General features: G+C 47.0%; 1 protein-coding gene across 5 annotated transcripts in view; it reads left to right on the top strand.

Moving 5' to 3' along the window:
* Positions 1-23,257, top strand: part of CBFA2T2 (CBFA2/RUNX1 partner transcriptional co-repressor 2) — a 66,073-nt gene that overhangs the window by 5,592 nt on the left and 37,224 nt on the right. Inside the window, exon 1 of one of the 5 annotated variants that reach the window (XM_074919854.1) lies at positions 17,424-17,526. The exons of the other annotated variants lie outside the window; for them this stretch is intronic. The gene's annotated coding sequence lies outside the window, so the exon portion shown is untranslated. Of the gene's footprint in view, positions 1-17,423; positions 17,527-23,257 lie in introns of those variants that run through there. 5 annotated transcript variants of the gene reach the window in all.

Here is a 23,257-nt window from a genome sequence, read left to right as displayed (position 1 = left end):
TGTTGAGAGGCAAATTTGCTTGAAGCAAGGGATCTTTGTAAACTGTACATCCATTCCAGTGCCAGGTCCTGTTTACAGCGGCACCGGAGCGGGGTGCGGGAGGTGCTTTCCATACCCATCCCAGCAGGATGGCGAGTGGGGGACCCTGCCATGGGGCTGCCACTCTGCCCTCCACGCTCCCCAGCCGAAACGCTTTCAAGAATAGTTGCCTAAAAGAGCTTAAAGTGGTTTTAGCTGGACTTGGTGATCGACGTTTGGAAACTGCCAGCTAGATAAGACGTGGGAGGCTCTCAAGAGAATAAATGCATCTGTTTGGGAGATAACAGCAGGCCTGGGCTGTCACTGCGGAGCGGGGCCAGGTGGGGAGTCCCCGGGGGTGGCGAGATGGCTTTTCCTGGATGATGTGAGGAGGGGCAAACGGGAAGCAGGCGTATCTGGCTGGCTTCCCGTGGCCCTGCAGAAGTCCTCCTTGTTCCTGCCCTTCTCTGTGAAGTCGGTGGCTGTTGGTCATCTCAGATCTGCCGTTGCTTGCTGTTGGATCCCAGGCATCTAGTTGCTGTGTGGTCTCCTGTGAAGATTTCTGGAGGTTGTGCTCCAGCAGAAGGGCTTGCATGGGCTTGAAGGCTAAGCAGCCCTCACTTAGGCCATCACTGCATTCACTGGCACCTGAAAGGGAATTACTTGGATTAAAGAGGATACTGTAGCCTGAGTTAAAAACTCTCACTGCTAGCGCGGTTCTGGTTTTGGAGTATGATTTGAAAGAGGCTGTGTAAGGAATAAATCCATGGCTATGGCATTTGCTTTCATTTCTCACTGAGTTAAATAACAAATTTTGTGTTAGGGAGCTGCTTCCAGCTCCGAGGCAGCAGAATTATTACTGCCGCGCTCAGCAGCGCCCTTTCTGTGTCAGCTGCTGTTTCCATTGTGAACTTGATACCTGAAGGCTCAATATTGTGACCCTTTAATTTTCAGCTGCTAAACCGTACCATGCGAGTTGGCTAAAAGGGAAGAGCTCAGAGGGGAATTTGACATAGTTAGGCTGTGGGAGCAGTGTGTTTCTTTGGATATTTCTTAAGTGCTGAGTGTTTAGGAGAAATTGATAGGTAGTAGCAATGCACTCTTAGCAATACTTTTCCTTCTGTAGCTTTTGCTTCCTGGGATGTAATAAAATCCATTAAGTTCTATTTATGATCTAAGGCCCAATATAGTAATAGTTTTATTTGGATAATTGTGGCTGTTCTACCAATAATCAGAATACTGAACACTTCCAAGTGTACTGTAAAACCCAGGCTGTGTGTTTAGGAGGGTACAGGGTTGGCACGGCCAAATGTTAGTCAGTTTTCCTGAAGAGTTAGAGACACATCGGTTCCACAAAAAAAGCCTGTATGAAGCCGAGCATCTCTGTAGGAAGAGAGCTCCTGCCCACAGCTGCCACACTGGGGCCGTGCTGCCCTGGATTTGCCAGCCGTAGCATGCATGGAGGTGCTATCAGGGTTAGGCAGGGAAAAGGGAGACGAATTGGACAGGTATTGGAAGCAAACAGCAATGGTTTGTTTTGGAGAGCATCTTTTCATCCCAAGGTCTGAAGGCAGGTTAAACATTCATCAGGGAGCCACTCCCCACTGTGCATCTCCTGCTTAGTTTGAAATGCAGCCATTTCTGGGATGAGCTCCTGTAATTACTTGAAAGTACATCATACTTCCACCACTTTTGGCAGGAAGGAAGGAGGAATACTGTGCTCCATCGCCAGACAAAATAGAAATCAACAATTGGGATTTTTCTCAATGAGCAGATCTATCTTCTCTGCCATTAAATCCGAGTTGGATGGAAGCCTTGTGCCCATTTTGCTTTCGCAATGTGAGCGTGGTGTTCTGCAGCACACAGCCCGTGTTCACGCAAAGATTTAAAGCAGCAAATTCTAGCCAGAAATTCTTTCTAGCGCTTTGCTTTCCTTCTGCTGTTTGCTTCCCTCTTCACACTACAGATGCTAATGGATCACCTTCCCTTGGTGAGTAACGATACAAGCCGTACTTTATGTTGTGCTGAGAAACTCTGTCATCTTCGAGAATGTTCTTTCAGAGATGCGTTCCCACTCCTAAACCATCACAGATCAGGCAGCACTGAGAAACCTTCAAGCCTAGCTTGAGATTACTTGTGTCAGCCTAAACACCTACCTCCTGTTTGAGCCTGGGCACATACTTGAGGCTGTAGCAGCCTTGAGCCTTGGTTGGGTGTGTGTACAAGTTGATGCACCCAGGCTTCTGTGCATTCTCTGCTCTCTTCTTCCTCCCTCTTCATAGATGAAAGTTGTATTAAACTTGATGTCCTCATTGCGGAGCCATCCGCTTCCCGGGACCAAATTTTTTTGCCATGAGATTTGCTTAGAGATGGAGAGAAAAGGCAGCAATCTGGAGGATGGTTTCCAGAAAAATAAAATACATCAAATTTATGGCAACCACAAAGAAACTAGTTTAGCGGATCTGGGAGAGCATCCCAGGGGTCTTCACGGAGGTGAAATCATTCAGGGTGTGGGAGGGAGAAGCACAGAGTCAGGAGGAGATCCTTAACCTGGTGCTGCTGTCATCCGTGTATCCATTTCTCCAGCTGCCCCTCAGCTATAAAGGTGTACACAGCAAGGAGGGGTGAGAGTTTGGATGCAGGCAGTGGCTTGTTCGTAGAGCTTGTATATCTGACCATGGGGTAACAGGGACTGCAAGTCAGCATCATGCAAAATTTAATTTTTGGTGCATCGTCTGCATCCATTTACTGCAGTTCATTTACTCCTCTGCTGCAAAAGCTCTGGCTACAGATTACAACTCTTAGCAAGTCTCCACGTTTCAAAATATACTGGTTGATCCCTTTTTTTTCCCCCAGAGGATGATTTTTTTCTGTGGAAATATGGTCTGCCCCCTGTATCTAGGTCTGCTGAGCACCTGGAACTCAATTTGATGGAATCTCCTTAGGAAGAATCTTGGACAGCAGCAGATACCCCTCTTCTGGAAAGCAAGTGGATGAGGATCTTGCAAAGGGAGCAGCAGAGGCGACCTGCACCCACTTTGATTTTAGCACTGCCATCCTTGCCACCTGTATCTGACAATACCCACTTGGTCTTGCACCGGTTTTGCACTGCAGTACTCCAGAAATGTTCATGGGCACTTGTCCATCCTTTTTCTTCTTGAATATACTTGGCTTATTGAACAAACCTTTTTTTTTTTTTCTTTCCCCCCCTGTGTAGAATTGATTTTAGCAAGAGAAAAAATAAAACTTCTTTGTGCATATGAATGGGTAAACAACTGTCAGAGTACACAAACTGTTGAGCAGGTAATTTTTAGATGTTTCTTGATTTGTCTGCTACCAGTTCTATTTAAATGTTAAGTCTTCAGTCACTGCAGCTACTGTGTTCATCAAGTTTTATTTCCCATTTAATAATTACAGCAGTTTCCCTTGAGCTCTGTACCTCTAATTAAGAAAGCTAAGTTTGATATAAAGCTAATGGAATAAAATTTGTTATATTTTTATGCTAAAATATGCTTGCAAAAATAACATTTGTAGACTCAGTCGCTACCCCTGAACACAGTTTACCACATCTCCTGTTTTCCGTGACCCTCTGTCACTACTGATGACTTTTCTGATGGTCAGAGACCGGGTTCTGGTCCATGCAGAAGTTCTTGCCTTTGGTCTCAAATGGTATCATGGAGATACCCTGCTGGCATAGGGTCTTGGCTTTCCCTTTTGTGTGTGTCGATAAGGACTGCCTCAGTTCCCACCAGCACTTTTACTGTCCTTTCGGTGCTCTTGGTGTAAGGTGGCCCAGGAAGCCCTGGAGAACCTGGCAGCACCGCACAGAGCCAGTCCTGCTTCAGTTAGACTCTGGGCAGATGTGACCCAGCCACCATCCAGGCTCTGAAAGCCCCAGTTGGTGAAAGCCTGATGTTGTTTCAGGAATATTTCCTATGTTCAGTGAGCCCTGTTAGAAAGAGCCACCAGAGGGACACGTACCTGTGCTGTGCTGCTGGGCTGCAGCAGTACCTAGGTGCCTCACCAAACGGACCAACACCCAACTGTGCCCTGCATAAAGACTTCTTTGCCAGAATTTTACAGCAACTTGCTTTTTTGGCTCCTCTGTCCAAGATTTCTACAGCCATTGCTGGTCCTCCCAGTCTGAAGGTCAGGGTGACGCCAGTTCTCCAGACAGCCCCAAAGAGAAGAAAAAAAAACCCAGATGGGACAGGATGCGGTGGCATGTGTGGGCTTGTTCAGGTGCCCACATGCAGTAGCCTTCTCTCTGCTGACTCTGCTTCTCCAACACGGGGTGAGTCTGTAGATCAGCAGGAACTACCAAGGTGAGGATGAGCCAATGAACAGATCTGCCTGCGTACATGCAGCAGGCCAGGAATTTAAATCTGTCACCAACAGTACTGTCCAAATGGCTGTACTTCTCTGAGTGGCGGCGATGTGAGTGGAGATGCACCTCATCACACCTGTTTTATAACACAGAAGCAAAATATTCAGGGCATCCAAATAGTTTATACCCCAACAAACAAATTCTGGCAGTGAGAGCGTGAGTTTCCATCTCATTAAGCTGTTGGCAAAGCTCTGGTAATTCCAGTCACTGATACAGCACAGGAATTATCCCTCGACACGACTGGTTGTGTCAGGTCAGAGCATTGCTGTTTTTTCTCAGCAGTTGCGTGTTTATACTTAAGAGTAAAAGAGAGTGTTGAAATGTCAATTCATTGGGTTCTTCTCTGGTGCCAGAGCAAGGTCTCATGAGGTCAGAAGACAAGTATCTGAGGATTTCTGTACAATGAGCATAAAGTGGATTTCTACCCCTAAGTAGTAATGAGGAACTGTTTTCAAATCTAATGCTTTAATGCAAAACCTAGCACCAATACTCAGTTTTGCAGAGGCTTGAAGGTTCAGCTTGGAGGTCACCTGCTCAGCTGCAGCCCAGGTTGGCTTTGACAAAGTTTCTGCCATCTCACAGCTGCTGGTCTGTATGAAATCAGCAGGTGGTTTTGGTTCACTTTCTTGGGGACAGGTCAGCTCTACCGTGGCTAGTCCCATTTTTGGCATGCAGGAGGTTTGCCAGGAGTCGGAGAAATGAAGTTGGATGAACTGGAGATTGTGGTGTCTTCTGGCTCCTCCAGCAGGCAGAGGATGAGGCATTTTGTTGAAGGGGTGGCACGCAGATGTCAATAGGCATGGGAAATTTGCCTCCAGTGCTGTTACAGATTTTACGGTGTCTTGCAAACAAGAAAGAGCAGTCTGCTTTCCCTGCCTCGTGTTACGTTACACAGCTTGAGACAGGCGCATACAAAATTCATTTTAGAGGACCGTCATCCAGTCTCAGAGACTAAGGAATGTTTTAGTAGGGCTTTTATAAAATTTATATGCTTTATCAAAGGTCCTATTGTTTCCTCATTAAAGCAGGATTATCCCTCTGGGATTAGCTGTTCTGCATGGGTCAAGAGGACAGCCACACTCCATTTTCATAGTGCTGTGAAACAGCCGAAGCAAGTGGGAGACTGAGTATCCAGGAGACACAGGGATGCAGGTGCTTGGAAACAGGACCCAAGAGGAACTTCTACAAACATCGGTTTGATTGGACTTGACTCTTGAACACATGGAAGAATTTTAGTGGACTGCACCTCCAGCTCTTCTTATCATTCAAACATCCAATCTCCAAGACTCCGTCTGGTGTTAAACAGCATCTGTCGTTGGTGCAAACCTTAGGAGGTGAATTTGCAGCTTTTTCCATCTGCTGAAACAAGCAGGCAGGAAGACCTTTTAATTTGCACAAGAATCTTCTATAGTCAATACAAGTTGACCCCACAGGCTTTCTTGAACTAATTCCTGTCAGTTTGGCTTTGCAAGATCTATTTTTTTCCCTCAAATTATCTCCTTTCTTCCAAAAGTTTATTACATCTCAGGGATTTTTTTTCCCCTGTATGACTGCATACAGTCATAACATGAATTATGTTCAAGTCATCTACAAATCACTGCTGAGTAACCAATAGCTTCTTTTAGTGATGCTATAGTGTGCAGACATTTGGAGTCTATTGGGAAGTGGTTTTGTTCGCTTTTTGTTAAATGCACTGGCTGTCTCTACAGTTTATAGTCACATAGTTGCATATCCTTGTGTTCCTAGTATAAATATTGTCATCACTGAACAAGGACTTGCCGGAAGATGGTGAAAAGAAATGCTGAAGCGGCAGTGCTAATCAGGTAGATGTATTACACTGCTGTTTAGCTGTAAGAAGTCTCCAAGAAGAATGAACTCTTGGTCTAGAAGCCTGTTCAGACTGTAGTATTAACTTGGAGAGGTGTTGTTTGAAATGGCTGCTGTAAAAATCCCTCAGAAAACTGTTTCAGTGCTTCTCTTGCTCTGCTCATAATGACATTCCCTAGAGCACATATATTTGTCATCTGTTTTTCTAGATCTACAGAGAAGTAAAATTCAAAGTACTCATGCTATAGCTTGGAGCATCAGGTCACACTTGAGCAGCTAAAAGCAAACGTGCTCTGCCTTCCTCCCCATCTCTTTGACGCTCTTGAGTCCCGCCAGCATCCCTGGTTGGGTTGGTGCAACCCAAAGTTGTGTAAGGGGTGCAACTGGTTATAAGTGGACAGTTGTTATGGCATGCAATGGTGGTGTACAACTCTGAGTAGGACCGGTAGTGCATCTGTCACTCATCTCTTCTACACCATCAGGGGTTTTTTTGGTGGCTGGTCAGTGGAAAGCAGACTGTGGTCATTAACTGTATGTAAATGAGTCATGCTGAACTCAAAACTCAGTGTGCAGCATTTCAGGTTACTTGGGCTCAAAGCAGCCAGGTTATTAACCATGGATATGGAATATTTTAATCCAAATACTGATAGGGCTTTAAGTAGGGCAGGAGCTGCTGTGTCTCTAATCTCCCCCCACAACATGGGCCAGGTGTTTGCCTTTAACTGCAGCTGCTCCATCTGCAGAAACAGGTGGAGACGTTCAGGACCGTCAGCAAAACACAGCTGGGAAGAGTTAAGAACAGCCCCACAACGTGCTATTTCACCTGGGCAGAGCGCACCCCAAAGCAAATCATCTGCAATAAACACAGCTTCACCTCAGAAAGGGCTCTGGGTAGGATTAATGAAATGAAGGGGAAGGAAACGTATGCTTGAGCTAGTTCAGTTTTTTTTTTTCTCGGTAGCAACACAGCCAAATCAAATGAACTATTTCCAGCATGCTGCCTTTTAACTGCCTGTGTCATCAAATCCAACCCCACTTTGGAGAAGCTTTGCTGATGAACATCTCTTTTTCATCTTCTACTCCAGGTTTTTAATGCTGTTTTTTCAATTAAGGGATTTCTTTCTTATTCTTTCTCCTGAGATCTATTTTTTTAATAACTTGTGTCGAAAAGCAAGATTTTGACAGCTGTCGGAGTTTCAGGTTGTATCTGAGTTTTAGACTGAAGGTAATGCTTGGCCTCTTCCTCTTTCCTTTATATGTATGTTAATTAACGTCAACATACAGACATTTTACTTATTCTAGCTTTTAGCAGTTGCTGAATGTGTACGTCTGGTGTGTGGGGTGGAAGATCTCTGACTTATTTGATATGATGCTCTCACCGAACACCTTTCAGTCTATTGAAAAATCTTCTCTTTGTACCATCTCAAGTGGTTTTCAGCATGTTGCTAGGTCTGTGGGAGCAGGTGGAGGCAGGGGGTGCTGGGCATGCACAAGGCAGAGCATGAAGCTTACTCCACTGCCACAGGGAGGTTGGCAGGAGCACAAAGCATGAGCGGTTTCCCCTTTCTCCTGCATGCAAATGATAAAGGATCTGATGGGGCTTGTCCCCTTGTGTAGGAACGGTGTCACCTGCATGTAAAATGCTCGGATCCAAGGCAGGCAGCTCCTTGGTAATGATGTGTTTCCTCCTAAGCACTTAGGATGGAAAAACGAGTTCTGGAAACTTTGCATGACGGTTTCCTTCCCATCTCTCTGAGTCTGTCAGGAATTTTGTTGTTAGTGTTGCTGGGTTGATATGGAAAGAGCTCAAATGCCTAGGGAGTTGGGGAGATGTGCACCTCTGAGTGAGGCGGGTCATCCTAAATCTGTGCTGGGGGCAGCTACGGCTGAAAGTCTTGTGTACAGATATGGTGGTGTTGGAGGGAGTTGATGCCTCCAGCGATTATGGGCTCTTGAGCTTCTGCATGTTAAACCCTGTAGGTTTTTAAGGGTGGGTGGATTGGGTGGATTTTGTCCTGGTTTTCTTCAGCTGTTCTCTAGGAAGAAGCTATTTTTTTTTTTGAGACTTGATTTTTCTGTACCTTTGTTTTGTTGAATGAGTTTGTTTTTGTAAGAATCTTTTGATGGGATCATTCTTCTGTTGGAAACGTCCATTTTTAAAGAGAGAAATTTTCCTTGGGACCAATAAGTGCTCAGGAGATTAGAAGCCACCCTAGGCACTCTGTAATTGTATTTATTAAACTGTATTACATGGCCTCAGTAAATATTTACTGATTTGAATATGGTTCTTTGGCATCCTGTTAGAATGCTGGCTGCTTGATCTTTGGCTATCCTGATGTCTCCTTGTTTTGTGTAATTTTTGAGATCGGGTTGGGTTTTCTTGTTTGGTTTGGAGTTCTAATAACTGTATGGAAGGAGAAGATTTTAAGTGCCGGTTTCACAGGATGGGGCTCCTGCTTGCTGAAGGCAATAAATGGTGTCCTCAGCCTGAGGTTTAGCATTCTAAGTTTTACTCTGACGATGTCGCTTTTCTGCATGGGGAAATTGCTGTGAAATTTGGGTGTGAATTTGCAGCATACCAGCTGCTGCACTAACACTGTCTGCAGAGATGTGCAGGGTGCTGGAGCCTTTGTGCAAACCTGCTTTCTGTGCTTCCCTTTCAGGGAGGCTTCGAGGTGGCACCACTGCCAGAGATCTGCTCTGCTGCTGGCACAGCCCAGTGTTGGGGTTAAAGCGAGTTGCTGCTGCCCACACTTTCTGGTTATGGGCTGTGGTTTCACCATCCCTCAGATCTCTCTGGTGCCTGCAGAAAATAAGGGGCTTGATCTGGGGTTGAGCTTGGGGGAAAAGATGGATCCTGGTGGTTCCTGGCAGGTCGTGGTGCATCCAGCAGCACCCCCAGACACCTCTGTGGTCCCATGTGTGCACTTGTTGGGAGGGAAGGGGCTGCTCCAGTGTGACTGTAGGCTGAGCTTGGCTGCTGACCCTTGGAGGAGTGTCAAGGGATTTGGACTAGAGGAGAAAAATTCATGTTAGCGCCTGAATATAGTTTTTCATCCTCTTAAAATTCTTCTGTTTCTTTGAAGTGTGAATCCCAGATGCTACAAAAGTATTTTTCCAGACATGGCTATGCTGTCTTGCTGTGTATTTTCCACCAAATTGCTGAATTACTGTTTTTCTTCTGGCCTTCAATTTTTTTCATAGCTTTATCTTTTTGTCTGGATGTTTTACATGGCTAAAACTCGTTCCTGTCTAGCATACCAATCTGAGAACTCCCACGTGAGACAGTGTTCCCACCGAGCTATTGCATAGGACAGGAATGCTGGCTTTTTTTTTCCTGGAACCTTGTAAACATGAACTTCCTGTTGACACGAGTTGTAAATCTGCAAATAGGCCCTGTTTCCGACGGAAGATGAAGGTAATAAAATTTCAGGTTCTCCTTTGCTGTGCCTGGTCCTCCTTGAGCTGCATCGAGGCACCCCAGGGGCAGTGGAAGCACAGAGGCACAGGAGGGAACCTGCTGATTGCTCTGCACCTCTGGAAGCCAGTCTTTCCCTTTATGTTTTCCCTCTCTTCTTTAGACACTCAAATATGGATGCAATCCTAATAAAAGCCAGTTGGAGAATCTTAAAACCCTAATGACTCTAAAATGATGCTTCACTGCTTGTTTTCTCCTTTCCTTTCTCCCCTGCCTCTCCCACCACGGAACTTCAGTTTTGTGGAGTTAACTCAATCCTACATCCAAACCAAGCAGTTTTGGATAACAAGTTGGCCAGATTCAGGCAACTATTAGAAGACTTTGCAGGTTACCACCCATGTCACTTAATCTTGCTGTTATTGCTACCTCTGAGAGGAGATCTAGCCCACACTAGTTGTTGATTTTCCCTTTCTACAGTTAATGCTTCGCTCTTCTGCATTTCATGCAGTGGCAGCTCATAAGCCTCATCCCATGTGGGGCTGGACCCCGGAGCTGGGGGCATCTGCCAGCCCCTGGCTGCTCTCTTGGCCTTTTAATGCCACTGCAAGATGAAGCCGCGGGTAGCAAGCTGTATGTTTTACCTTCCTTCTGATGCCAAGACAAGTGTGCCCACAGCTTGCTGGGGGCAGAGGCAGCAGCGCAAAGAGAGTAAGTGCCTGGTTCCCTCCGTCGGAGGCTGATGCATGCTTTATTTCTGGGTAGTAGCAGACCCCCAGTAGATGGTCAAGCTTGGCAGATGATGTGGGCTTATGGTTGGGCATGACCGTGCTGATCGACTTTTGGGGATGTTGGGGCTTCCTTGAGGTATATTGGGGAAGGGATGGAGGCAGGTGAGAAGCTGGAAGATGGTGGAAGCAGCGAGTGGAGAAGGGAAGCAGCAATAAGGTGAAAAAAGACATTAAAAGTGTGGTAGCAGAAGGGGGAGGAAGGATACAGAAAGAAAGCAGTGGTTACAGGATATGGAAACGAGGAGCAACAGGCAGGATAGAAGGAAGATTTGGATGGAGGCTGAACTCTCTCAATAAGCATCCCATTAATTAATACTTTCTCATGTGGCAGCACAGGGGTGTGGATGAAATCCAGCCCTTCTCAGCCTGACCTCGGCGCTCTCCTCACTCGCCGCCGTGCTGGTTTCTCCTTGGCTTCCCGCCCTTAGAGAAACCGCAACCTTTCCGACTTCTCTGGGCAGAATGAAAGGCACATGGCAGCGGTGTAAGAGGAGCCTCTCGCAGTCGTCTGCGCTTGGGTGGGCGTGCTGGTTCTTTCGTAAACTAATAGCTCCCAGCAGTGCTACTAAATCAGACTTGGTGGAGCCGGGAGCAGAGAGTTGGAATGCCGGGCCAGGCGCAAAGGGCTGCGCTGGGTTGTTTCTTTTTTTTTTTTTTTTCCCCTTTCCCCAAACCCACCATTTGTTAGGTCCAAAGGGCTAGCGACAGCAGGAGAGAGAGCTGGCAAGGATGGGCTTTGCAAAGAAAAATAAAAACACCCCACACACACCCTCCCCAAAAAAACCCTGTTTGAACAACAACAGCAACAAATTATGTTTTAATGAGGCTGGATGGGAGGGAACCCTGTTCGTTGCTGAACCTGCAAACCCAACAAACTGGGATGCCGCTTGAAAGCCCTGCTTAAAATCCTGAACTGGTGGGGTTACTGGGTGAAATGAACAAAACAACTGACGATTTTTTTTTTTTTTAGCGTGTTAAAAGGAGGCTGTGGTTTGGGTGAGAAATTTGGATATTTTTTAGTCAAGGTTACCAGGTTAGTGACAACTAATGAAGGAGAAAATAAATCTTTGGTGGCTGCCTGATGCCAAAACGTGAGGAGGTGCCATCTCCTTTGAAGGGTTGGGCAAGGACCAGAGAGCCAGCAGCACTCACAGATGTGGCAGTCCCAGGGTCTGGAGGGGAGGGAAGCTCAGGATGAAGCGGGGAAAAAGGCTTCTCTTAATGGCTTTTCCTTCTTTATCTTGGGCTCTTTTATCAAGGAAAAAGCCACAGCCTGCAGGAGGGCAGTCACCAGTGGAGGGAGGTGCAGGAAACAAGCTGGGGCGTAATGACCCTGCTGTAGGGAGGGGGCTTGGGATACATCACATGCATTTTATGGCTCATATTTTTGATTGTAAATGTTGTCCTTTCTGGGACCAGACCAAAAACACAAGTTCTGCTGACAAGTCCTGCTTTGATAAGTTTTAACATGTGCTTTCTCAATTGTTGAAAAACTATGGGGGAGGTGGTGGGGAATACTGGAAGCCCAGAGTAGGGCTGGGACACAGCTCTCAAAGTACATCACCTCCCCTGCAAAAGGGCGGATTTCTGCTTCCAAAGCTTGTCTGCATCATAAACACATGCTAGAGGGGATGGCCCTGTAAGGACTTGAGCAAAAATGTCAGATCTAGGCAGGTAACTGGCTTTTCTAAAGTAACAGGGAGGTGCCTGAAACAGCTCTATCAGCACAGCTTCTGTAACCAGAAATGCTCCTGATCCTCCACCTGGGGTGCTGGGCAATTAAAGACAAGTCACCAAAATTGCAGTTGGAGGGGAGTGGATGCATGTATTTTAACAACTCTATGTAATCAAATGGTGCTGCTATTGATCTGGAAAATACTGTCAAGCTGCAGTTGGACCAGACTTAATCCTCTGCAGGCTAGATTTTACTCTCTCCAAATACGATTACTCATTTTTTCCATATTTCTGTGTTTGTTTTAAATACCCGTGACAGCTATAGAGACTTGGATTTCTAATCAGAGCAAGGGCGTTAAATTCAGGAATTGGTGTGTTGTTTTGGTGGAGATTTTTTGGATAAGACATCGGTTCCTGGGTGTTTTTTCTGTACATATGTGATCCCATAGTGAGAATAATGTAGCTTTTACTTAGGTGTCCCATCACCCTGACCCCCAGCCCTAAATCAGAGACCAGAAGTAAAGTTTCAGTAACTTGTTTAGGTTGTGTTTAATTCCTTTTTGCACCTTTGCTCCCACTGTTTTTTTGCAATGTCTGTTCATAGTTGTTCTGGGTATAAATGCCGCTAGCTCAGTTAAGGCCAACTTTTAATACATTTTGTCCCCTCTCTGGGTAATACTGAAATGACACAAAAGCCAAAAACTGCTCAGGTTCACTCCTGAAGGAGGCAATATGTTTAGATTTACTCAACAAATTAAGTTTGTTAACATAATCTACCATGTGCTAATTTAAATAATGGATGTATTGAAAAGAGGATGTTTGTTAAATGTGATAAATTCGGTGGGAATGGAGAGGTCTAATCTCTGTTTGGGGGCGATACCTCTGTCTGCTGAGCTTGAACTCAAATCAGTGAGCCTTCCTTGTAACCCCACCAGCATCGCTTCAAAGGGAGCAGTCCCTTCTTGGCTCCACTGACTTGTAAGTAAGGCATAAAGAAAGCAATAAAATGTTTGACTTTCCTGCCAGACCTGAGCCTGGAGGAGGAGGAGGATCCCAATTGGTTTCCATCAGATTCCAGTTAGCATGAATTTACGGTTTCCACTTAGCCTGATAAATGGCTTTGGCTGCCTTAGGGCATTTGGATTTATTTTTCTGTGCGATGGAAAGTAGTCAGCTTAAAAAGGCAAAGGCTTTCCAGGTTTGCCGTGAATACGAGAGAAGCTTCTTTCCAAGGTAAGAACACAGCAGGCAAAAAAATAAAGCCGTGGCACGTCATGAAATATGGGTGAAATAGAAGAGAAATCAGAAGCAGTTCTCTGGTGCTTGCTGTGGCAATGGACTGTGATAGGCATAAAAATTCCACTGGAAACTGGAAAAATTCTTCAGATTTCCTCGCTTTCCTCAGAAACCACACTTAGCAGCAGGTATCAATAGCTCCCAGTGTTCAGACTTTGTTTGCATCGTTCTTTCCATGGAACATTCCCAGGAGAAGAAAGCAGAAGCAGATTAATGCAGTGAGCTGGGGAAAGCAGCTTTCCCCGTGCTGCCTGCAGTCCTCCTTCCTTCCACTGTCGTGCTGATGTCTGGGTTACAAAATTTATTTTAATGCATGGGAGCAGGTTAGCCTCTTGGTTATGTGGAGGTGTTTTTGAGGTTGGTAGATGATGTATTTCAGTGTCTTCCATTAGTGCATTGCCTGTGCTTCCCCCTGCAGAGGCTGGGCAGGGCATGGCCTGTGGGATGCTTTCTCCTGCCTCGCTCTGCAGGAGCTGCCCCATCAGTGTGCTGGAGAGACTGGCTTGCCTGAGGCTCCATGGCCCTGCCTCTGCCAGCAGTGAGTTTAGGGAGTGTTCCCAGCTAGGGTGAGCTTAGGGTCATGAGCATACGTCATGGTTTGGGTGAGCTTAGGCATGTGGTCATGTTTTAAAATACAATCCATGAGCCTTTCAAAGGAGGCTTTGCAATGGCTCCTGCTCACAACACCCTAGGGACCCCACCTTTAGTTTTTATGCCTTGAGCGCCCAAAACCACACGTGCATCTTCCTTACTCCTAGACCGAGCCACAATGTCTGGCATATTCCTGCCCCTCTAAGCCAGAAATGGGGATGTCTTTCCTGAGGATGTTGGGTTTTTAGTAGAAGCTGGCCTGTGGGTATCATGGCAAAGAGTGAATACATTTTCAGAAAGGTTTTTAAAGTCAAACCGTTGTAACTATACTTAAAATTCTTGGAGTGGCCTGAGCTTTTGATGTTTCAAACCACTTTAGGTTGTAAAACTAGAGAAAAGATTTATTTGGCCATAGATTGACAAATGGTAGTTAGTACACAGTTGTGATAGTTGGGGACAGCTTTTGTTTATGTAAAGTGAAACGTTTACAAGCTGTTGAGGTCCTTAGGTTAAAATATGATTAAAAAAAAGAAGGTGAGGGAACATCTAATGCTAGTTACCCGTTTCAAATAAAATCCCCAAACCCCAGGCCATCCTATGTACCTTGTAAGAGGGCTTTCTCTGATGATTTTGACCCAGAGACCTGACAGCTCCCGGGCTATACTCTTGAGCATCTTGTATTTGTCATACAGCATCCCCCTCCTCTCTTGTGCTCAGACCAACATCAGCTTTTGAATTCACTGGCTGGTTTCAGGCTGCTCCGGTGATGTTGGGACAGGGCTGGATGGGGAACAGTGGTGTCTGATGCTAAATGCTTAATGCCTTAAGCATAGAGCTGCATCCATCTGCCTGGTACCATCTCCACTGGGAGCAAAGCTGCAACACAAGCTCACTCCTTATAAGACATCAGAGAATCCACATGAGAGCCACTGCTGTCGGCACGACCCCAGCCAGGGAGGGCTCCTGTTGGGGACCTCACAGTGCGAGGCGCCAGGGAGCAAATCATGAGACTCAAGTCCATAGGAAAATAACTTTATTAATTCTGGTGCTCATGGAGCTGTTTGGTTTTTGTCTCCCTTCATTGTCTGTATAATTTAGAGATGATTTTTCCATCTCAGTTTATGAAATATTGGAGTGTCAGTATTTTGCGCAACCTTCATCAGAAGTGTCAGAGCCCCAGCGAGCTAAACTTTCTGAAATTAAATGTTTTATTGACGTGCCTTACCAGCAGGGACTGGGGCACAGAAAGACGTGGCGCTGGCAGATCTGCCTGCAGTGTCTGCCTGTTCCCAGCGCGCTTTGCTGCCCAAGCATCGCTTGGCAGGGTGCTCCAGGTATCCATGTGCTGATACTTGATTGTTATTCTTGTTTTGTTTGCGTTTTTTTTAACTGAAGAGTGCGAAATTTCTTCTCTAAGTTGAGGTTTGGAGGTGGGAGAGTAGCTGCAAATCTGTGCCCCATCTACCTGCAGCCAGGCTGCCCTTCTTGGAGCGATGTGCTCGCCCAGCCAAGGCTGCAGCAGCTTCATGTGCTCCTACAACGGCTCAAAGTCTCCTGCCCAAACGCCTGCCCCCAGTTAGCATCCAGCATCCTGCCTACACTGGGGGCCCATCTTCCGTGGGAGGAGATCATGGCCCATGTCTTTATGAATGCATGCCATGCCTGCTCACAGAGTGGTTTTTAATGCTTCCTTTAAAGGACATTTTTTTTTTCCCCTCACTTTACAGCCTTTTCCCCTCCCAAAGGGAAGCAGAGGTACCTTAAACTAATTAGGAGTAAGAGGCAGAGAAGCTGGGGGGGAAGGGTTAGGTGGGATGCCGGAGGGCAGTACTTCTAGGAGGTTTATGGACATGGCTTGGCAGTTAGCAGTAGCCTACCAAAGCACTGGGAATTTCATAAAAATAAGCATTTTGCTGTCTGTGAGTAAATATCCTGCCATGCTTATACCAACTGCAGAGAATGCAGCTCATGTGATTTCTGGGCTTTTAAAAAACCAGCATCCCTCAGCTTGGGCAATGGCAGGTTTTTAGCTTGCTGTCCTGGCAAGATATGTAGGTCGCTGGTTCTCAAAAAAAGTAGCTGGAGGGAGAGTTAGTGTTGCCTGCAAAGATTTGGAAAGGATTACGTCGAGACCTGAAGCCTCTTGGCTCAGAGGAATATGGACTGGCGTGGCGAATCCCTCCTGAGATCTTAAAATGCGCCTGTGCGTTGTCTGCAAGCAAAATGCAAATGTCGCTTCTCCTCCTCGGGCGGTTTTATGGGAGCTGGGAGGAGGATGGCATGGAGGAGGATGGTTTGGGCAGTAAGTGGAGGGGTGGTTGCCCCTTCCCCGAGGCAGTACCGCGGCCGCCAGGGATGCCTGTCTGCGTGGTGAGGAATGCTGTGTGTAAATCCATGTTTCCCCAGTGCCCCGCTTGCGGTGAATGGTCCTGGGCTGATGGGATTAGTCAGGGGCCTCCAGTTAATATCTGTTGTTCACACCACACGTCGGGGAGCAGCTATTCAAAATTACCAAGAGGTTTGTAGGTGGCAGAGCTGGCACGTCTGTGTGTTAATGGGGAGAAAATGGCCAAATGTAGCTGTGTCCAGTGGGTTTCTGTTATGAGCCTCCCCTGCTGCTGTGAGATCCCTGGTTGAGTTTACTCGCCCTATAAAATGTTTCGGATTTACATTTTCCTTTAACACTTCCTCTTCGATCCGAGTAATATGTTACACATTTAATTGCTCTTCCTTTGAATTTTCCAGTCCTCATTTGGTACCCTTGCAACATCAGTATCTTGTTATCTTGTTGTTGCTTCTAATTGCTAACACATGCCAGCTTTCCAGCGCTGCAAACTCTGGCGCTGGGGCTGGGAGAGGAGTTTACAGGGAAGATTTACGTGCATGGGGAAACCTTCAGAAAATTAATTCGCTCGTTTACCCAACAGCTTATCCAGATTTCAAAATTGAGGGCTAAGACGAAGGCTGATTTACACCCAGTACTGCATCAGGCAAAGCTGATTTTGGGAGGGTCGCTCCGGTGGAAGCGCCTGTGTCGGCGAAGCCCTCCTTTCCTCTCGCCGCCCCGCCGTCGTCTCGCTGTTATTGCCGGCCATAAACAAATTACGTGTATTTAACAAGTTAATGTTAGCCCGGCTGCGAGGCGCTGGTAGGTGTGTGCTTGGTGACATCAGCTGGCGAGCAGCCTGGCAGCAGCGCGGCGCAGGCAGGGAGCAGGCAGGGAGCCGAGGGTGTGTGCCTCTAAGCTGGGTATTCTGGCAAGGTGGAGAGCTGGTCTGTTTGGCAGGACCTTCCCATCTGGGATCCATCTGTGTTTCCCTGGAATCGGACAGGCGGCTCCAGGCAGTGAGAAATCGCAGATGTGCAGGACCTGACACATGTCCAGCTAATGAAAGGAGAAGGCAGGCTGGGCTCCGGCTGTGCTCGAAGATCACGAGCGGAGGAGGAGGAAGAGCGCTTTTATTTATATTTCAAAGAAACTAGGTGTATTCAACAGCAGCTGGATCGTTGCAACCTTGCTGTTTAGGGTAAGCAATAGAGGGGTCTATTTTTAAACGGGACTGGGTAGGGTGCAGCATATCCAGGGGCAGGGGGGGATGCTCGGGGGGATGCTTAGCTGCTGTGCCGCCAAGTAGATTTGAAGAGCGACGTGGGTTTTGTTGGTGGGCTAGGGAGAGCCTCAACCTTGAGCTCAGGTAAAGGAAGAGGGTGGGAGCGGCGCGGTCCGCAGCGCTTCACCACCCAGCCTGCCTCCGGTCGACTGCAGTGGCTCTGCTGGGGGAAAACTTCAATAGAGGAGCCGGCTGCCTGCGTGGATTCTGCAGCTGAAAAAATACTAAACTCTCTGAGGAGAGCTGCGTTAGAGCTCTCTATGTTGCCATGGAATGGTTTATTATTTTTTTTATTTTTATTCCCCCCCCCCCCTTCTCCCCATGAGCAGAAATCTGGGATTCAGCATTTTCTGGGGAAATGGAAAAGCAGGAAGGTTTTTGTGTATTTTAGCAGAATGTGTTTTTCTGCTGTGCCTAGCCTTGCTCTCATTTCTGCATGCTGATACTGAAGCTGGGGGGTAAATCTGCAGAGGTGGATTTCTTCCATCAACTCCCAAATTTCCTTAATTTTCTGTTTTCAGTGCTTCTCTGCATTGTGGCAGAGGCTGCTCCCTTTTTGTCTTTGCGCTCCTCGAGCAGCAACTGATGCTACCAGCATCTAAATCTCTCTGATCAATTTTGTGATATTGGAACAGACCTCCCTGCCCTATATATTTTCCCTGTCAGGCTGCAGACTGCTGAATCTTCCCTTATTCCATTGTAATCTCCTGATCTTGCGTATGTATTTTAAACCTGCACTTCCCCCCCCTCCCCTTCTTTTTTTTTTTTTGGGGGGGGGGAGGTGTCAGCAGTTGAAATTGCTCCTCCAATCCTCCAGAGCTTGTTGTAAAGATCCCTCTGTTGCACGTTTGCTGAGCTGCTGCCCCGGGTGGGTGCTCTGCAAAATATTACTGGCTTTTTCTCCCTCCCGCAGCCCTTGGCTCCTGCGCAACAGTACTCACAGTCCATTTTATGTACCGGAGAAATCCTGCCCAGCCACAGGACATGCACCAAAGTCAGCACTCAAAGTTTGGGGAGCTAAAATGTGGCTGAGGGTTGTCTGCTATTGAGCTGGAAAAAGAGAGAGGGATTTTAGTAGGCTGTCTGGTGCAGGAGGGTTCCCTTTGGGGCACTTTGCTGTTGCTTTGTTCCGGTTAGTTTTAAGCGTGCTAAATGACAGGGGGAGAGCGTGGTGCAGCCAGGCCAGGCTCCCTGGCAGGGTGCTTTGCTGCTGCATGGGCTGCAGCTCCATCCTTGTCCGGTTTGGCGGCTGCATGTGCCGCCTTAAGGTTTTCCTTCTCTTGCAGCATGCAGGAGATAATATCCCTGCATTATAATATATAAAAAATATGTAAGTCTGCTTCTACAGAGATGCTGAACACCTCCTATGTGTCCCTCACTGTCCCCAGAGAGGAGGCAGAAGGAGCGTGTGCTGCCTAAATGCTCTGCGACTTCAGCGTCTCAAAAGTGCACCCGCACAAAGGAGGAATGAAAACCAGAAAATCTCCAGCAAAGCCATACAGGCTGTGATGATATCTGAACGCAAAGAGCCGTGCTCCGCTGCTGCGGCTCTCCTGAAGACTTCCCGAGTTTGTGAACGCAGCACAGTGTTGGAGCATCTGCTCCTGCAGTCTCTTTGCAGGTCGGGCTCTGATTAAGCAAACGGAAGTTTTGCCAGCATCAGGGCAGCATGATTTGGCCATTAAACAACTAATTTGCTGGTGTCTTGCTCAAGCGCTGCAGGAAACTTTTTTTCTTCTCAGGTTCCCTTATTCTGGGGAAGGATTTGAGGTGCCTGAGGAGCTGAGTGCTTAGGTGAGAGTGGTAGTTGTATTTTGGGGAAGGGGACGGCTTGAAACCCAGTGGCCACTTGGATGGGCTACCCCACTTCTACAAAATTATTATAACTGAAGACTTGTTTTTTCAGAATTATCTTCTGGATAATGCGATTTTTCACAATTAACATGAAGATGTTTCACCTGATTTTTGGGACTACCTAGGCTTCACCTAAAGGACTTTGGGTCCTCTCCAGCTGGGTACCCCTACCCCAGCACATCCACTGGTTAAGAGACACCTGCAAATAATACAAAACTAAGAGACGCCAGTGTTAAGAAATAAGGTAAAAGGGGTAAAGCAAAGGCAGTTTGAGGAAATATTGCCAACAGGAAAGTGCAGTAAGCCAAGTGAAGGATTTGAAGGGTCTGAGGAAGGAGCAAAATTGCTAAAGGCAAGGAGAATAAATTGTTAATCTGAGAAGTCTGTTACACAGGGAATGCCCTGAGGAAAAGAGCAGAGACTCCATTTAATAGTGAAAAGGCCAAAACAGTGTTGCCAAGTCGGGTTCTGCTCTGCCCAGGGACTGGAGCCATGGCCTCTGCTTACTTCCAAGATGCTGCTATTTTTGCAAGTTGCATCTGCTGGCTTTTGCAGAGGCTTGTTTAAACCTGCTGAAGCCAAAAGCAAAGGGAGCTTTTCTTACGTGAACCATGGGTCAGGCTTTTGGGGTTTTTATTTCCTTCTGTTTTCTTCCTCTTAGTCTTACAATACTGGTGTCTCAGAGAGCGGGGTTTCACTTCTTAATGCTGCCTTGTCTGTCAGATTAAATGGGAGTCCCAAATTATTTTACTGCTGCTTTACAGGTCTTCGTCGTGCATCACTCACAGTGGATTTTGGCTTGTAGAGGTTATCACTGGGGGACAGCAGGCAAGAGGGAGAAAGTGTGATTTGACTTCAGGAGCTGAGTTTTCAAAGCAGCCAGCTCTCTGGTCCACAAATTGACCCATAAATGCAGTAACCATTGGCAGCATTTTGCAGGAGGCAGCGCTCTCACACGATTGTGTGCTGGGATGGGCAAGCCAGGTGGCCTCTTGTTTTTTCAGGATTCGGACAAAAACTGAGATTTGTTTGACGTGCATGTGCAATGTTTATAGTATAGCTGGATAGCTGAATAAAGTCGTTTGAGGACTTGGGCATATGTAGCAGATTTAAGGCAGTGCTGGCTAGTTCTTAAATCTGATCGGGAGATGGTTGTAATCTGTTGCCTATTGGGTTTTTTCCCATAATAAGGATTGGCTTATCTACACTTGTTCTGGGCTAGACTGTAAGCTTGCCTTTATCCTAGCATCTAGTGACTATTTCCATATCCGATTGCTTGTTAGAAGCTGGGTATGAAATGTGTTTCGGCAGACACTCCAGAGTGGTCTCTGAGGGCAGCGTCACTGCAGGTCTCTGGGAGCCTGTTCAACTTTTATTTTTATGATGGAGACTGTCTTAATTCATGCGGCATTCAGGGAACAGCTGGAAAAACCTTTGTTTAGAGCAAAAGCAGGAGCTGGGAAGAACTGGCGAGCGACAATCCCGCAGTTGAAGTGGAGTACCTAGAGGCTTGGGTTCAGTTCCTGGGTCTGCAAGCAATTTTCTGAGGCAAGACCTTGACCTTAGTGCTGCTTTGTGTGTTGGCAGCTTATGTCCGAAAGGACAATAGCGATTTCAGAGGTTTCAAAGCATTTTAAAGTGTAACTATCGTGCCTTTTTATTGGGCTGGGCAGTGGCATTCTTATAAGCCAAGCTTAAGGTTTTAGAATAACATGTATTGAATTTCCTTGGCGTGCTCCCGGCTGTAGGACTCCTGTCTTTCGTCCCTGCAGCAGGACTTGTGCTATTGAAGGAGGACAGTCGCAGGTGGCCAGAAGACTGTTTGGAAGAACCAGGACTGTTGCAGATCTGCTGCTCTGTTGCTCGCTGGTCCTATGGAAACTACAAAGCAAGGAGTCAGTTTTCCTTCCAGCAACAGGACACCACACCCCGATGGTGGGATGCTGTGTAGCCATCCCTTTCAAAGGCATCTCTTTCACAAAAAAAACCCAAGAAAGCCTCAAAAGTATTGATAATCATCACTGAGCTTGCCCCAAACAAGGGGAGGAGGAGGAGGAGCACACTGCAGCCCCGAAACAGCTCAGACCTGTTGCTCTGCAGCAAGCTGTGAATGTTTAAAGACGGGTATTACTTAGGATGCTGGTGGAGCGCTGGGGGGAGTGGGGTATTGTGCGGGGAACAGATGTGCCGTGCGCTGTTGCCGCGTGCCGGCTCTGTGCCGCTGCTCCGGCACCAGGTGCAGCCATTGTTCCGGCTGGTCCCTATTCATCCGCCCTCGGCTGCCGCTCTGCGCCCGCTCCCTCATTGTTTCTCCAGGAAATTAGCATTAAAAACCCATCCGAAACCCCCATGTCCCTCAACTGCAGGTGACTGTTATTGGCCCCAGCTGCCACCCTTGTGCTTGATTACTTCCATATGGGGTTGTGGCAAGAAGTAGGATCCACTTACTGAATTTTTTTTAAAATATTTTTTTTTTCCCCCTTTTTTATTCCCCCCATCCCACACAGACACTTCAGCACTCGCAAGGCACAAAACCCTGAAATCTTTTAAGCCCCCAATAGGCTTCAGTTGCTATTACAACTGGGATGAACATTTTACAAGCAAAGCTAATTACACCCTTGCCCTGCTTTCTTCCTTTCTTCAGCCCCCACCCAATAAATGTAAAATAACCAGAGGGCAATTGGTAGTAAATTAAACCTTTGCAGTGTCCTGAGAGGAGGTTTTCTGGCTAGCAGGAAGAAGTCTGCTGGGGTTTAGATGTTTGGCTATTTGGTGGAGGGTTTTTTTTACTAGAAAATGGGGAACTCTGGTCTCTGGCATATTGCTGTGGCACACCTATTAAAGGGACATGCGGATCCCAGCCTGGGTCTGGATAGAAAAGGAAAAAATAATTGAAAAGTGGGTTGTTAATTTGTGAGTGTAGTCAACTGTTGAGAAGAGCCAAAGGGAAACTACACACCCATCGAGGTTACAAAATTCTGGGAATGATGTGATTTTTTTGTCCTGATATGATTCATCTGCAGGGCAGCAGGTTGCATGAAACCCCAAACCCCCTGCAATCTCTGGGTTTCCTGCTGATGCAGTGGCATGGAGCAGCCTGGGTTTGCCTTGAGGTGAGCTGTGCTGCAGTTGGTAACAGGAGAGAGGGAGAGGGGGGCATCTCTTTCTGCCCTATCTAGGGCTTGAAAATGAACCTGCTCTGCAGAGGCACAGAGCATCTTCATTGAAGAGCACCAGTGGGTCGTGTCCCATGATGAGGGGATCAGCCCACGCAGCCCTGACCTACTTTGTGCCAGGCAGAAACGGAGGAAAGTGGCAGCTTGTCTCCATACTGGAGGCATCAGGTATAGCTTTCCTCTGTGCTTCTGTCCCAACAACTTTGGCGTCAAAGCCCTGTCCATGTCTGGAGGTCAGTTGGTCAGAGTGTATACCTCTATTGAGAAATGTTGGGTTTCCCTCATAACACACTGGGCCTCCCAAAAGGTCTTTGGTTATGCTGCAGCACTGACTGCAGTTGATGAGAGTTGTGCTGGTGGCTCCTGAGAGAGGAGCTTGCTGGAGGATGGCGGTCCTCAAAGCACCACGACCAAGGTGTTGCACGCTACTGCCTGGACCTGAGCAGGCTACTTGAAGATGAAAGCCCATCAAAGCCCCATAAGTCCTAGCTATTTCATAGGTAATCAGTAAGTTTTGTGTCATTGCATTCTTGGTTATGCCCCAGCAGCCACTTCCATGGGATCTGTCTTGTTCCTTGCTGGTGGTGCACTGGGCAGCCCCGGGCTGCTCATGCTGA

This window comes from Athene noctua, chromosome 16 (genome assembly GCF_965140245.1).
Source record: "Athene noctua chromosome 16, bAthNoc1.hap1.1, whole genome shotgun sequence".
NCBI lineage: Eukaryota > Metazoa > Chordata > Aves > Strigiformes > Strigidae > Athene > Athene noctua.
The sequence above is the reverse complement of the archived record's forward strand: the minus strand, read 5'-3'. Positions and strand labels throughout refer to the sequence as shown.